The sequence below is a fragment of the Helianthus annuus genome, chromosome 8, assembly GCF_002127325.2.
Source record: "Helianthus annuus cultivar XRQ/B chromosome 8, HanXRQr2.0-SUNRISE, whole genome shotgun sequence".
Taxonomy (NCBI): domain Eukaryota; kingdom Viridiplantae; phylum Streptophyta; class Magnoliopsida; order Asterales; family Asteraceae; genus Helianthus; species Helianthus annuus.
Window position 1 is genome coordinate 16,582,320 of NC_035440.2, and position 17,238 is coordinate 16,599,557.

The window sequence follows — 17,238 nt, forward strand, 5'->3', positions numbered from 1 at the left end:
CAGTTTACTTACTGTGTGTATGAAAAGTAATCTAAACAGTGCAATTACTTGCATTACTGCGTTGCTATAGGATTTTATGAGCTCGGTACCAACCGTTACCGAAAATACCGTTACCGAAATCCTCAAAAGTGGGTACCGGTACCGAATATACCTGGTACGGTACAATTCGGTATCGGTCGGTACTGGTATGGCACCGGTATTTGAGGGTAAAAACCGGTGAATACCGGTGCCGAACCGGTACCGAAAATACACCGGTTTGGTAAAGTTGGTACCGGTACCAGTACCGTTACCCGAGGGTAAACCCAGGTGAATACCAATGTCGAACAGGTACCGAAAATACACCGGTTTGATAAATTTGGTACCGGTACCAGTACCCGATACCCCTTGCTCGTCTACTATTCATTCTTATTGATGTTATTGTTCATTCCGTTGTAATCTATACTATATAATAAAAGAAACCACTTTAGGACACTTGTCATATTAGACCATCTCTTATAGATAATTATAATTTTAGTTTAATCTCTTCTAATTAATTATAGATAACCCTCCTACTAAATATTATTTAGTTTAATATCTTATATTATAGATAATCCTCCTACTAAATGTTATTAGTTTAATATCTTATGGATAATTATTAGAGTTCATTGCCAAAATCGTCCCTGAGGTTTGGGCATGTTTGCCATTTTCGTCCAAAATGACTTTTTGTACCAAATAGCCCCCCCCCCCCCCCCGCGTTTGTAACTTTTTGCCATTTTCATCCAAATGCCTAACTGGGTTAGAAACAATCGTTTGATGAGTTTTTTTTTTTTTTTTTGAAATTTCGCAAGTACAGGGCCTGAAATGTAATTTCTTTTTAAACCTAAAACCATCACCTTCTGCTTTCTATGTCTACAACCTTCAAAACAAACCATCAACTACCACTCACAACGTTACTCACCTCCACCGTGTAATGCTCATAAATAGATATAAAACTAAGATGTATCGACCAGTACCCATCACTATATGCCCTTCAACGAAACCTTTTATGTATCGACCTGTATGTAATGAAATAAATTAAACTCGGCATATTAGCTAAACTCATATTACAGTTGGGTAGATCATAAACAAAAAAAAAAGCTAAATGGGTTTAAACCGCCATCACACTGCAGCTAAATGAAGTGGTTATCGGTTTCAGCCTTTCACGTTTTTGGGATACACGCATACCTCAGACAGAAAATAAACAAGGAAATTCGAAGTAACTAACAGAAACCATGAATCAAATGGAAATTCCAATAATACTAAGACTACCTAGGACATGATTATATTCGGTTTCATAAATTTGTAAAATTAGCACATGATGATATTCTGTTTACAAAATATAATGGAGAGGGAGAAACGGAAGCAGAGGAAGTAAACATAAAACTAAGAACACTTGGAAGGTGATGTTCACATGTTTCTTATCAATAAGCAAAAAGGATAAATATGTTAAAAATAGGCATATGACTGTAATACTCCAGAGCATATAAGTATAATTCGTCAAAATAGAAGTTAAAGATACCATAATAGGCCTATATATAATTCTACAATTTGTTTTACATGTAAATCTTTACTTTTATAAAGTTAGAGTTTAAAAGAAATTACATTTCATGCTATGTACTTGTGAAATTTAAAAAAAAAAAAAAAAAACCCTCATCAAACGGTTGTTTCTAACCCAGTTAGGCATTTGGATGAAAATGATAAAAAGTTACAAACGTGGGGGCTATTTGGTACAAAAAAAAATCATTTTGACGATTTTGGCAATTAACTCTAATTTTTATTTAGTTTAATCTCCTTCTCATTATAATATTATTTATTTGAGTTAATTATATTTGAATGTTTTGTTTAGTTTGCTATCAAATAGATTTTACGGAATTTTTTATTATTTAGTACATATATAAAATTAGATTTATTATAGATATAACTTTTTGTTATTAGATGTATAAAATTAGATTTATTCAATTCATACAATACACGGGGTTTTTTAAGGATATATATTTATATTATTTAGTACAGAAAATTACATTTATTCAAACCGTATGCACATATTTTTAAAGATGTAATTTTTTTATTATTTGGTATATAAAATTACATATATTCAACTCGTGTTATAAATGAGGTTTTTTAAAGATGTATTATTTTATTATTTGGTAAACAATTGTACATCTATTCAACTCATGTAATACATGTGGTTTTAAAGATATAACTTTTTTATTTGGTATATACAATTACATTTATTCAACCCGTACAATATGGTTCTGGGGTTGGTTCCGGTACAAACCATATTTATCCTACAAACCGTAAGAACAAATCCTAGCACTTAAAAAAAGTTAAACTAGCACATATTAAAACAATACATACATACATAAAAGTAACACCTTTGAATTATATTAGCACATGAAAATTAATCAAGATAATTGATTTTAGAATATATGTGAAATGATATCAGCACTTTTCTTTATCTGCACATTCAAAACAAACGAAAGATTCAAATAAAGAATTAATTGTTTGTTAGCATAATTATAAGGAATTCAAGATAATTGATATTATTTAAGTTATCATTTTACCATTTCTCTATAATTTGTTGGATGCTACATGACACTTTTTAAATGATTCTTACCGTTTGTATACGAAATGTGGTTTGTATTTGATCCTACTCCTATGTTATGGTTCTTATAGATATAACTTTTTATTATTTAATATATAAAATTATATTTATTCAACCCGTATAATAAATGAGGTTTTTAAAGATATATTCTTTTATTATTTAGTATATATAAAGTTATAACCCTTTTATATAAATTGATATTATATAATAATTTACATCGAGATAGTTGGTAAACGGGCAACAAGCTGCGTCGCTACCCCTTTTTGAATGGCACAACTAAGCCTTTTAAAAACTACGTCAATTGATCTCGGGGTCATAACATTACTATGCATGAACCTTTGAACTCGACTAAGTAGGTCCATAGCCTCTGACGCCAGAATATAAAATTTATTTATTCAACCCCGTGTAATACACGGGGTTATAACCTAGTTTTAATATATAGGTAATTTGGCAAAGTCTACATGTTTTGGGCAATAACAATTCATTTAAAACTTAGAGTAAACTTCCGTTTTGCTCCCTGTGGTTTGATCACTTTAACGGTTTTGCCCCAAACCTTTAAAAATAGCCATTTTACTCCCTGATGTTTTGGTTTTGTTGCCAGTTTGCTCCCTGCGGGGAGCAAACTGGCAAAAAAACCGAAACATCAGGGAGTAAAATGACTATTTTTAAAGGTTTGAAGTAAAACCGTTAAAGTGACCAAACCATAGGGAGCAAAAAGGAAGTTTACTCTAAAACTTAAAAATAGATGATGATGATTGTATATGTGGTATATAAGCCAAAATTTCAAAATCGCAACCAACAGATTTAATGCTGTGGTAGATTGATTGAGTATACCAGGAGTGTATTTATGAGAGATGGTTGGAGGTAGATTTCTAGCATTAAATTTACAACCCCTTTTATGTGTTCAAATCTTAAGAATGGCAACTCTTTTTGGAACTGAGCATGTTAGACCTCACATAAGATTACATGTATGAAATATATTTTATGTTTGCAAACTATGATTTCGAAAAGCATTTTTTTAACTATTTTTTTTCTAAAAAAACTATATGGATTTTATTTTTATTTTTTTTTAAACTGAAATTCATAAGAACCACCACAAAGACACCAATGGCCCCCTAAAAAACAAAGGGGAAAACAAGAACAACAGATACCGACTAACTACGTAAGCGCAAAATTACACCAATTAGACCAAGAAAGTGAAGAATAACGAATTATTCTTCGATCTGTTCTTGTACCAAAGGAAGCCGAGAGACTTGATATCCTCAATTAAGCAACTCAATCTTTACCTCCCTGTTGTCAAAATTCTTACATGGATTTTAACAATCCAAACTTTAACCCATTGACTGATAATATTTTTTTTTTTAACGACAAAGTAGCTTAGGGTGAACGGGGAGGTGAGTGGAGTCATCGCGCGGTAACACCGCCGCCGACCCCTGATTCCACGCGGTAAACCATAAAACGTGGTGACTAGTTACCGCTTGAGGGAAGAGGAGAGAGAGGAGGGTAATGGTGGGCCCCACTCTCTATCAGCCAATCATAGTTTTTTTCTTTTTTTAAGAAAAAATTATTTGGGTGAACCACCCCTTGTGATTGAGTATAAATGTGGTAGTGGAGAGTGGAGTTGTCATGACATACTTTGATTGCCTTTGGCGAGAGTTTACCACTCCCCACAAAGTGACCACCCCTCTCACCCTTACTCCTAACTACTCATATAACGACACCTTGTAAGATTTGAACCCTTATATACCCCATCAAGTCCTTTGGGGACGCGCGATAATAATACTTAATGATGATTTGATTAATGACTCCTAATTATCTATTTCATGACCAAACACAATCTCAATCTAAAGGAGAAGTAACTCTTTAACCTTTATGTCCTTCATGAACACCTGACACCCTTAACTATCACTTAGAGGTAAATGTTTTGTTCTTTTTTAAATCTAAATGCCTAAGGGCTAAACACCTATGATTTTTAGATCAATATGCCTATTTACCAAAAATCGATGAAGATTAACGACCGTTTACCAAGGATTACCAAATCCAAGCCCCGTTTACCTGGGACGTCCAGATCTAAACTCCTGTATATAACTAAATCGTTAAACCTAAGCCCTCGTATTCAAGTGAAAATACTGTGTCAAGGGAAGAGGTGTTCATGTGGAGGACACCATAAAAGTGGTTTTACAGATAGAAACACACGTTAAAAGTGATGTAACATTACCTGATAGCATTAACAATACGAAGTTTTGTCCTTAATGCTATAAGATGCTTAAGAATTGTAATATACAATTATAAACTATATAATTTAACTCCTAAGACAAATTTATAATGAGTTAAGACTGCTCGGTGTGGGCGTGAAGAGGGGGAGGGGAAGCCCCTCCACGCCCTCTACACCACCCCTCCATTTAAAAAAGTGGTGTTGCCCCTTGGGGGCTTAGGATATCTCAGAGGGCGTGAGGGCTTTTTGCCTTGGCGGTGGACGATGGTGATTGGTTGTTGTATAAAGAGGTGCAATAATTTAAAAAAAAAAAAAAAAAACATTTTTTCAATAAAAAAAATAATAAAAACACTCCCCTACCATCCTATGGTTTTGAGATTTTGAGGGCAAAACCCCCCTTTTTCTTACGTGAGAGACACGTTGCAGAAAATGACTCTTTCACCTTTATCACCACACCAAGTAACTTAAAAAAAAAAAGGTTTAAATCTCATGGTTAAAAAAATGTATAATTTAGAAGTAGAATTAAAAATCCGTGAATAAGAAAAAGTTGAAAACATACGGAGTAAATTTTTTTTTTTTCTTTGGTTCATTTAATGCTTTTTTTTTCATTAATGTTTTTATATTGTAACTTACAAGCAAACGAGAGAAGTAATAAATGAAAGCAGGTGGAGTTGGCAGCATCTCATCATCCATCACAGCGACGTATCACTCGACAAAATGCAACGTTGGTCTTCCAACTGCACATCACGGTTACCTTTTTCAAACTTCAATTTCTTAAATCCAACCAATTCTTTCCACAATCATGCATCAAAATATGTACATCAGTCTGTACATAACAAAATACAATTATATTTTGTCACAAAATGTTTGAGGCGTGTGTATCCCGACGTGGTGAATTTGTCAGTAGCCCATTTGAAGGTTTCGTTTATCGTTAAAAAAATACACACATTAGATGATTGAATCGACACAATTTAAGGATTCAAATTACTAAGTGGGGGACGGGCACCCTCACATGCACATTACAGAAGAATAGAAGATGATTGAATTGACACAATTTAAGGATTCAAATTACTAAGTGGGGGTCGACACAATTTAAGGATTCAAATTACTAAGTGGGGGACGGGGCACCCACACAGGCACATTACAGAAGATGATTGAATCAACACAATTTAAGGATTCAAATTACTAAGTGGGGGACGGGGCACCCTCACGGGTACTTTCCCCGGGTTTGAAGTTGTGCCACAACACCGTCGTCACCCATAAAGATAGCCTTGGCGGGTTGAATCTTCGGGTAGAAGAAGCCGTGTATTGTTGCAATTTTTTAGGTCAAAGATGGCCCTTAACATCTTTTGACTGTTGCTCTTTTTTTTAAAAAAAAAAAAATCAAATTCAAAAAATAAAATAACTTCCTTTGTTTTAATTTATTCTATTTTAATCCAATCCATTCCACCATTTTACCACACCAAACTCTCTTAATTTTCACCTTATTTCTCTCTACAAAAATTATCTCAAATGGTAAGGATACAATGGACCGAAGAAGAAGAGATTGTTTTGGCTACATTTTGGCTCTCAACCCTTAATGATGAAGCACCTCCTGGTACAATGGCTTCGTTTTGGGACAATATTTTTCAATAGTTTTGTATTCATATGGATGAGATCAACCAAAACAAGGATGAACTTTATTCACGTGTCATGGATATCCGTGGAAAATGTGCAAGATTTGATGTGCTCTTCAACAATGTGGAAAATATTGACGATGAGCTCACGGAAGATGACATGATTCAAGTGGCCCTTGTCGAATACAAAGATATAATATAATATTCTCAATATTATAATACAATCAAGAGTTGAGATACTATATACATCTCCAATGTGTTCGAATTACTCTCCTTAGGATATGAGTTATACCTTTCCCTTATCTATGATCCCCGACTATCAACTTAGAGCGTCATATCGTCGTCTCCTCTCATTCCTCACCTCCATCCTTGAACCTACGCTATACCCATCCCTGATCCCCACCCTTCTTTATATTATTACTAGATTAACAACCCCCGATCTCACCCAAGGTGGGAGCCGTGAGCAGATACAGCAGTGGTACCGGTGTTCCTTAAATTCACAATGGGAAATTTAATCAGGATCGTAGTTAGGAAAAAATATCAGAGTTATAAAACACTGAAGTTTTATATATTAAACAGTTGGGATAAAATCTACGTTACATCAAAAGGTTTTTATAAGGATAAACCCTGGTTGTACAAAACACATTTCCTTTTCTTTATTTTGGTGACATGGCCACTTTATTTAAGCTTCTGGTGCTTCGTATCATTTTCCTTTCTTTCATAATAAGTCACCTGAAAAGCGTTTAAAAACATTTTATCATCGAAAAGTACGAGTGAGATAATCCATTTGTATAAAACGACACCATGTTATAATTACAGTATTAATAGTTTTTACATTTGTTTATATCTTTCAATTACTCAAATAAGTATTTGTCACACGCCTATTTCGGTGATTGTGGTCATATTACTATTTGTTAACCTGTTGTCCAATAGTAACACGTCTCAAGTAGTGTATACAAAACCCCACATACCGACAGTAATTTAAGAATACAAAGACTTAATCCCCTGAATTATAAGTAATAACTGGAAAACATTTAGGGTTTTGAAAACATTTAATAAAAGAGAATGACTTACTTTGCAGAATTAAGGTTTTGATTTTACAGCCTCCTGGTATTATGCCTGGATTCCTGGTTAAACACACAATGCAACACGTATCAGTGTAAGAAACCCAATTCAAACTTTAACGATAATCACGAGATCGAAACCTTAACGTAGTTAACAAATATTCAGGCAACACTTTGGCATCCGTTTATTGGTTTTACGATCAATCAGACAAGGTATTGTACTAGTGATCAGGGTTTAGTACACTTCCTAGGGAGCAGAGTTTCGAGGTTTAGGGGGTTCAGGTATTAGAACGGAAATTAGAGAGAGAAAGAAGTATTGATTTCATTCGAAATTGGTGCATTGAACTCATCCCAGATCTGGCCTTTATATAGCCCAGTTGGACCTCTCCCGCGCGTCGCGGGAGGAGACAGGGTCTCTCCCGCGTGGCGCCTGGGAGGTCAGCCTGGCTTAGACCTGCCACGTGTCCAGCATAGGTCTGACACGTGGCACCTCGACATGATACGTGTCCTCGGTCGTCTTTTTCACCCAATCGCGTGTTTTTCTCGATTTTCGTACCGATACGTATCGCGTACACTAGGGTCTTGATTCTAAATGGTTATGAGTTTAGTAAGGGTATTTTTGTGAGGGTTGGTTCATCAAGTACCAAGTTTTCTTAACCACAAAGTTTTTTTTTCAAGTTTCGTTCCTCGCACTTAGGGTTTCGATTATGTTATGTCGTCTGGAAAATTTTGAGGGTTGTTATAGGAGGTCAACCTGGCCTAGACTTGCCACGTGTCCAGCATAGGTCTGACACGTGGCGCCTCGACGTGACACGTGTCATCGACCGCCTTTTTCGCCCAATCGTGTGTTTTTCTTGATTTTTTCATGCCGATACTTATCGCGTAAGCTCGGGTCTTGATCGTAAATGGTTCGGTTTTCATTTATGAGTTTAGTAAGGGTATTTTTTGTGAGGGTTGGTTCATCAACTGCCAAGTTTTCTTGACCGCTAAGTTTTTTCAAGTTTCGTTGCGCGTACTTGGGTTTTCGATTATGGCTTGTCGACGGGAAAATTTTAGGGGTTGTTACACCATGTAATACATGTATTTAAAGATAGAATTATGTAATTTACATAACCAAATTATTTTTATGATATACTTCAAACTATAGTGATTTAAATTACATATTTAAATCTATAAATATATTCACATGCTTATTCCTTGAAATTCTAGACCGTTAATAATTTCAAAACGATTAATCATAAACATAATAATTAAAAATACAATTCTTATCTAAGTGTTTTAGACATCTAAATAAACATTACTTTTGATTAACGTTGTTAGATGAATGTATAATCTTACAAAATTTAGAACTTATAAGATATACATTTAATAATGATGATAAATAAGATTGTAAATCTATTTAGGTGATTTTTTTTCTAGAACTTAAAGTTTTGAAAGATTATTAATTATTATGATGCATGGTAGAGGATCCTGTAAAAAGTGCTCAAAGTGTATTATAACACTGTATATAATACTATATAACACCATATAAACACCGTATAACAATATGTAACACCATATAATACCATATAACACTATGTAACACTATATAACATTATATAACAAATATAACACTATAGGTTGTCTGATAGCATGTCTATGATAGATGTATAGTGTTATATTTGTTATATAGTGTTACATAGTGTTATATGGTATTATATGGTGTTACATATTGTTATACGGTGTTTATATGATGTTATATAGTATTATATATAATGTTATAATACATTTCTCACACTTTAGGTCCTTTTTACACTATCCTTACCCTATGATGTATAATCATTATATATTTATATAGATAAATAAACAAAAAATCTTAAGGTTATGAATTAAGAAAAAAAGTAAACTTGGACTGTGATTGATCCATGAGAAGTTCATAAATATATAATATTACTGAAATTGAAAGTTATTACATAGAATAAAAAAAATTATGTTACACTTATCCATGAAATTATGTGAAACTTATTTATGGAAAGGTAAATAACATTATTTACGTAACTAAAATAACATCAATATTTTGAAATAAAAGTAACATATGAATTATCGTGGAGAAATTATAATAATATAATTTATATTAACTGTTTTTATCGCTAATACTGATTCAAAATATTTTGTTATTCATTTATTGCGAAAATATAAAATATTTTGAGTATTCGAATTAAACAAATAAAAAATATATATGTTCATAATATATATTATAATGAAGATATTTATATATAATATAAATATAAATATCAGGAGAAGAGATTTGATGATATTTTTAAGAGATTTATTATAATATAATAGGGATTAAGATAAGTCTAAGTGATATTCATAATTAAATTAAAAATAAAAATAAAAATAAAAATTGTGAGATTAAAGGAGCAAATGTCCTATGACAGTATTTATAATTTTTTAGTAGTATTAGATGTCATATGGTGTTATTTGCAATCTTTTATTAGTATTATATTTTAAAATTAAACTAAGAGAACAAAAAGAGATAGAAAGGAAAAGATTGCATGAGAGAGACGGGGGTGTGGACATAACTACCCCATAATTGAACGGAGAAAATGGAGGTCGTGTAGTGTACCTCGCTTCCTCGACTCTCCACATCAAAGCCACCAAAGATCATAACGCCCGGTCTTAGTAGGAGACCTATTAACCAACACTCTTAACAAAGTTGATAGAACGTGTCTTCTAATCCAATTTATCCATTTTTAATCACCTCTTGGGACATTATTTTGATTCAACCCACGGAATCCACTTCAAATATCAACATCTTGAACCTAACATCCTTAGCATTATTAACAATCTCATTGCACTATATAATGTTGTGGATAAAGGATCTCGTTATAATGTAAGTAATGTTTAGAACGTTTATATTAGGTTCTTTATCCTTATAAATTAGCTAAAAACTACAAATATATGTATAAGTATTATTTAGCTTTTAAGAATCTTCTAGATCTAGGGTGGTGGTCTATTGACAAAATCAAAATCTTTAAACACTTGGTTTTGAAAGGAGAGGTCTTTAGTTCAAGTCCCACAAACAAAATAGATTAAAAAAAATTCGTCGTTCATATAAAAAAAAATTAGCGTGTATCTTGAAGAAATAAAGTGTGTGTAAAATGAGGTAATTGTTTAGGTATATATAAGAGCATTCACATTCTATCCATCAAAATATGTGAGTGGGGGTTTTTATATTTTAAAGGGTATAAAAAGTGTTTGTGAGTGGAGGAGAGAGAAAATGTTACTGTTCATCTGTATATTTGAGGGGACACTGTTCACCCACTATAATTTTTTTAATATATATTGAAAGTGGTTGTGAGTGAAGGAGAGAGAAAAATGTAATGATAATATTATTTAATTGAAAAGGAGAGAGAAAAAGTATTTGTTTTTAGTAAAAATATATTGATATAAGTGTTGTTTTTTAGTGGAATGTATGCATAATTTGATGGATTGGATGTGAATGCTCTAAGGTATAAAAGTATTTTTTCTAAAGCATGCCCCCAACAGTCATAATCCACACCCCAACCCTCTATCACACACGCGATAACCATCATTTGTTTCCTTTCCATTATGCGTGATAGGGGTGTGCGCGGTTCGGTTCGGTTTTTGGGTAAAATCAAAACCGAATCCGAAATGTCGGCTTTTGGGTTTTAAAAACCGTTCGGTTTCGGTTTTTCGGTTTTTACGTCGGTTCGGTTCGGTTTTTCGGTTATTTCGGCTTTTGGAACAAAATTATGTAAGATTCAAAAAAATAAAAAGTATAATTTATATTATAACAATCTTTTATATGTTTATATTTAAGTTATTATAGTTAACCTCTTTAATTAATATTATTTACATAAACCTAACATTCTAATATATTTTTATGTTTTTTCAAAGTTTTTATTAAATTTAATTTTTATATTAAATTTTGTTATATCTTATAGGTAATAATAAATCATTTCAGTTATAATGTTTTTATTATAAACACTTAACATTGAAGAATAAAATTAACATTTTCTACTAGCATTGGGTTAAACACTTAAACAATTTAAACTTAAACATAAAAATATATGGATTGTAACTTATCGGTTCGGTTCGTTTTTTTTCGGTTATTGAAAAAGTTTATCCGAAAACCGAACCGAAATTTTCGGTTATTAAAAATCCAAAAACCGAACCGTCGATTTTTGTTTCGGTTCGGTTATTGACTTATTTCGGTTCTTCAATGCTCGTTTCGGTGTACTATTACCCATCACTTACACCTATCACTTACCCACCCGGACCACCTTACATCTCATTCGTAATTCGTGGACCTTTTTCTTCCGTTAACAAACAATCACAAAAACATAGATAATAAATAAATAGTGATGGGAAATGAGAAGTGAGTCTTGATTTATTTCTAATTATAAGGAATGAGACATGTTAAATTTGATCAAAACCCAAAACTTTGATTCAAATTAACACAGATTTTAGAATATGTTTCTTCAAGTCTGAATTTATTTACTTAAAAAACTTGATTGACATGAGTAAGGCCAGCTCCTCCTAACCTCACCTTTTTCATGAACTACTTTCTCACATGAAACGTATTATAACCTTCGATTTTTGTACTTTGGGCGATGTATTCCCCTTGTTCGTTGTCTAAAGACCCCAAATCCAGCCACTTTTCATACTTTTTTATTAGATGGGATACATGTAACTTTTGCACACCCTACACTCAATCTATGTAGCAGATAGAATCTTTAGAGTGATTGATTTATGCAAAGAAGAAAAGACCCATGATTTGTTCGTTTTTACTCTCATCATAATCGTGACAGAGACCTTGTGGTTGAATAATTATGGCTAACACCTTTCTCCAACCCCTAAATCCTCAAATCCAGAAACATATCCAACTCTCTATGCATTGTGTACAACTTAACCTTTGGAAAAGAAAGAACACTACACTATTTTCAAGATAGCCATGATACCATCCACCCCTCTTAAATATTTAGACCTCTAATTTAACTGTCCTGTACCCCCTCCCCTCTCCTCTCTCTCTCTAGATGACTCTCTGTATCCCATCATCATCATCTTGAATAAATAACACCCATCTGCCTTCTTTCTTTCAAGAACATCTTCTTTATATGTGCACCACAGTTAGTGTGTGTTTTCTGGCTTTAGGGTTTCTTTCATGGTGGTTTAGTGAAGAGTTTTCATTAGATTCCTTTAGGGTTTTTAGGGTTTCTTTCATGGTGGTTTAATAAAGAGTTTCCAGCAGATTTCTTTGGCATTCTGTCCACCTCCATATTCATTGATCTATGTATCTCACTGTTGTGTAAATGTGTAATTAGGGTTTATTGGTTTGATAAGAAAAGAGAAATAATCTAGTGCAAGATTTTGTTTTCTTTTTCTTGTGTGTGTAATCTGTGTTTAGTTAAGAGTGTGGAGGTGGGCATACTGTCAATGGAGCTCTGTTGGTATCTCTTTGTAAAACCATCTTGAATCTTCTTTTTATGATCGATCATCTTTCCACATGATCTATCACCGAAAAGTACAGTGTGTACTTGCATATTATGCTTCTCACTACTGTGGATAGTGTGTGTGTTTTTGTGTGGATCTTGTTTTGACTTGTTGATAGTGTTGAAAGCATTATGTTTTTGCAGTACTGGTGTGATGATTCATCCCAAAAGCAGACGTCTGTGTAGATGATCATTATCAAAGGTAAAGCACTCAACTTTTTCTGTAAGTACTCCCTTTGACCCTTCCATTCAAAGTAAAACCCTAGTTTTATATCATTTTTAAATACACACATAGACGTTGATTCATGTATAGTATTGATGTATGTGTGTATTTTTTATTTTTTTTACAACTTTCTGTATTCTTTTATGTGTGCAAACAACCGAAATATTATTTGAAAGACCCAAAAAAGATCTATAATTCACATGGAACATGACCTTCTTTCTGTTTTTTCTCTAAAAAAATATATTATGGTTTAAGAGTTATTATATCTTGGATAAAATCCTTGGTTGAATGCATCAAGAATAAAAAATATGTATCAACATGTTTTTAGATTTTAACATAACATAATCAAATAATAATGAAATCCAGTTTCAAACAACGAAACATTTTCAACTGCTTGCCAAAAAATTAATTCAGCTTGTTTTTGGATTTTTACATAATCCGTTTTGAGATAAATTGTGTGTGTTTGGATTTATAAAACCATTAATCTTAGTTATTCAACAATTTATTTATGTACGTAATACTTTTGTTTTATTAGTTTTTGGTTATGATGTTAGTTTTTGGTTATGACTTACGATGGATAAAGTTTAAAACTTATTTGGGAATATTTAAGCAATAGAAGGTATTAGACAATAAATCAAAATCAACATCCTCGGTGCCAGAAGAGATTAATGGAACTTGCAAGTCATTGTTTAATCGTTTATGTCTTGTGGAGTTGTAGCTCGTAGTTTATCCTTGTATTGCTGCTTCTAGCTTCTTGCTATAAGTGTTGTACTTGGTGGCGAAACTAGCCAAAAAAAATTAGAGGTATCCTAAAAAAAATTTTGGGACCAAGGATATCCTTTGTATAATGAAGACGTAGACACATAGTTAAGGAGTATTTTTATATTATGGCGTTGAGTAGTATTTTTATGCTAAGACGGGGTTGAGCCGTAGTCCATGCTCTCCCTACTAACACGTTTCTTATCCACAAAAGTAAGTTAGCGAGTTTAAATTCTTAGGGTTGTGCTTGTTATCCATAAAAGTAAGTTAGTGAGTTTAAATTCTTAGGATTAAGGGCATGTTTGGCTAAGCTTTTTAAAACAACTTATTAACTTATTGGCTTTTTGAAAAAGTGAGTATGGAGTTACTTATTGACTTGTTGGAATGAGATCAAATACAAACACTTAAGTTTGTAAGAACCATAAGAACCAATACATAATTGACAAGTGTTCATCAATAAAAAATTAGTTTAGGGGTAATTTAGACTTTTTGACCATATTTATTTATAACTAATTAAAAATAATTACAAAAAATATAATCAGCACAACACTATATAATTAGCACAACATCATTAATCGTTCTTCATTATCAGCACATCGTCCTCGAATCGTTCTCCATTATCAACATAAACGACATTAGCACAACATCTTCAATCGTTCTCCATTATCAGCACACCAGATGTGTTGATTATATCTACTTTTGGTGTTTGTTTGTATTATTTTGTAATTAACACATAATCAGCACCTTATTAGCACAAATATAAAACACCTTTTGTTAACTTCTTTTTAAAAAACACTTTTATAAATACAAAAAGGTATAGCAATATGGTACTCATATTAAAGATAAAAAAATACTTGATTTTATGGTATATATTTTTAAAAAAAAATAATGAAGTATATAAAAGTTATTTTAGTTTAAAAAACCTTGGTGGAATTTGTATTTAATAGAAAATGGTCAAATGACTAGCAATTTTACAAAATTACCCCTAATTTGTTAGTAGTAATTTTTAATTATAAGAGTTTTATTTATAATCAATATCAACCCTTGATTTAAATTAACAATGGTTCAGATCTGTTCTTACGGTTCTTATAATTAGCACTGTTTGTACAGGATCTCAACCCTTGACTTGTTGGCTTTTTCCTTTCACATACACCCTTATTGCCAACATCATTTTGAAGCTTATGATTTTTTCAACAAGTCAATAAGTTGTTTCAAAAAGCTTAGCCAAACATGCCCTAAATTGTCGTAAAATTAAGTTCAGTTAATAAACCTTGTTTCGGAATATTGATTCCAAAGTAAATAATTCTGCTATTTCGTCATCAAAAATAATTTAAATGTATAACTGATTTTAATCCCAAGTCAGTTGTGTAAACCCTTAGATTATTTAATGGAAAAGATTGAAGATCTACTAAAAAATACTTTTTTTTATAATTTAATAAATAAGATTTTTGGTGATAATCATGAAATGATAGAACTAGTCTATGTTTAACTTATAATTTTAAACTAGTTCTAAGAATTCTCTGCTCGACACAGTATACTAATCAAATATTTTCTATCAACGCCACTGTGAATCACAAAATTTGAGATTAAACTATAATATGTAATTTGTAAAGACTGATTTTAAATTTTGTCGCAATATATTAAATAATTATTTGATTTTAATCAGTTATTAATTAATGTGTGGGGTTCAGTTATAAAGTCTATTTTTCGTACATAGTGTACAAAGTCATAAAACATCACAATTTCAGTTAAAACACACTCAAAACCTACAAATAACTTGGTGAAGATCATTAAAACACAATATCCAAACTCTATCAGTCCTTAAGAGCTTCAAACATGCTATCGTAACACTATGAATATAAAACACAAGATAATCAACATAAAACACACTAATGTTAGTCATTCGATAATCAAAGCCTTATCATCCAAAACACAACATAAAACCTACAAATATGGTGTTTTAGTTATCTTTGCTATGTTATTTGTGGGTTGAGTGTGTTTTATGACTTTTTACACTTTATAAGAAAATTTGACTTTGTAGCAACTCTCACCCATTAATTATGTATTTGTTGAGAAAGTAGTTTAATCGAATAAAATCGTATATAACGATGCATTAATTAATTTGGTATATAAAACAATGTTGGATTCTTTTAACATCTGAAGTTTAGAAATAATTTTTAGATGGAAAATATGTTTAAAAATGTTTTTTTGTTAATATATAATCTTAAAGATAGAACCTGAACCATGGCCTGTGAAATTTAATATATGCACAACTTATTTGACACTTCCTGTAAATATTTTTACTTTTCAAGTGTTCACACTTGCAAATGAGTGGAATGGAATTTATTTACATTTATAATCTTGAACAATAAAAGAAAGTTAGCGTAACTCTAAAAATGCGAAAATTAGCCTGCCAGGTGCTCTTTGTTTTTTAAATGTATTTTAAAAGATAATACGTCTGTAGTTTGCGGACTACATCTGCAGATATGTGTAGAAGAAGAGGTAGGTTAAATCTCTGCAGTCTACAAGAAGAAGAGTATTTGTTTTTTTTAACGCGTGAGATAATATGTCTGCAGCTTGCGGACTATATCTGTCGGAGAAGAGGTGGACATCGGCAGGAGAAGAGATAGATCAAACCTCTGCAGTCTGCAAGAAGAAGACTGTTTGTTTTTTCAACGTATGCAGACTTCTAAAATAAGCTACTGGTGGTGTACGGACGGTGGTGGACGTGGGTGGGGTGAGGTGGTGCTGTTTAATCCTTTGCAGTACTTAGAAGATCTTAGATATGGTTGGATTAAGTTTGCAACAAGAAGAACTCGTGCAGACGGTTTTTTTTAATGAAATGTCTTTGGAAAAACAAACAGTTTGCAGACAACAAAATCTGCGCGGCAAAGATAAAAGAGTCTGTGCATGTCGTTTTTAGAAAATCTACGCAACCTAAGAGTTTGTTTTAATATGAGTTGAAATATGTTAATTTGTTTGAAATAGATTATTGACCAAAATGCTTATATATGTTTGAATTGAGAATAACTTAGTGTTTTATATAGTGAAAAAGGAAAAGAAACATAAACATATATGGCATATGGGCAGTAGAAATTGTGTTTTTATGTCATGTATTGTAGAGCAACCAAAACGTATATCATATATGTAGCTAAAAGATATCATGTAAAAACCGCTTAAAATTTATTAAAAAAACATAACCAGTGAGAATTTTAGTATTTGTATATTAAAAAAAAAAAA

General features: G+C 32.0%; 1 long non-coding RNA gene across 1 annotated transcript; it reads left to right on the top strand.

The window, feature by feature from the left end:
- Window positions 1-12,231: 12,231 nt before the first annotated feature.
- Window positions 12,232-17,010, top strand: LOC110872221. Its single transcript, XR_002554296.2, has 2 exons — window positions 12,232-13,218; window positions 16,575-17,010. It is a non-coding gene; the product is annotated as an uncharacterized LOC110872221 (long non-coding RNA).
- The last annotated feature ends 228 nt before the right edge of the window (window positions 17,011-17,238 follow it).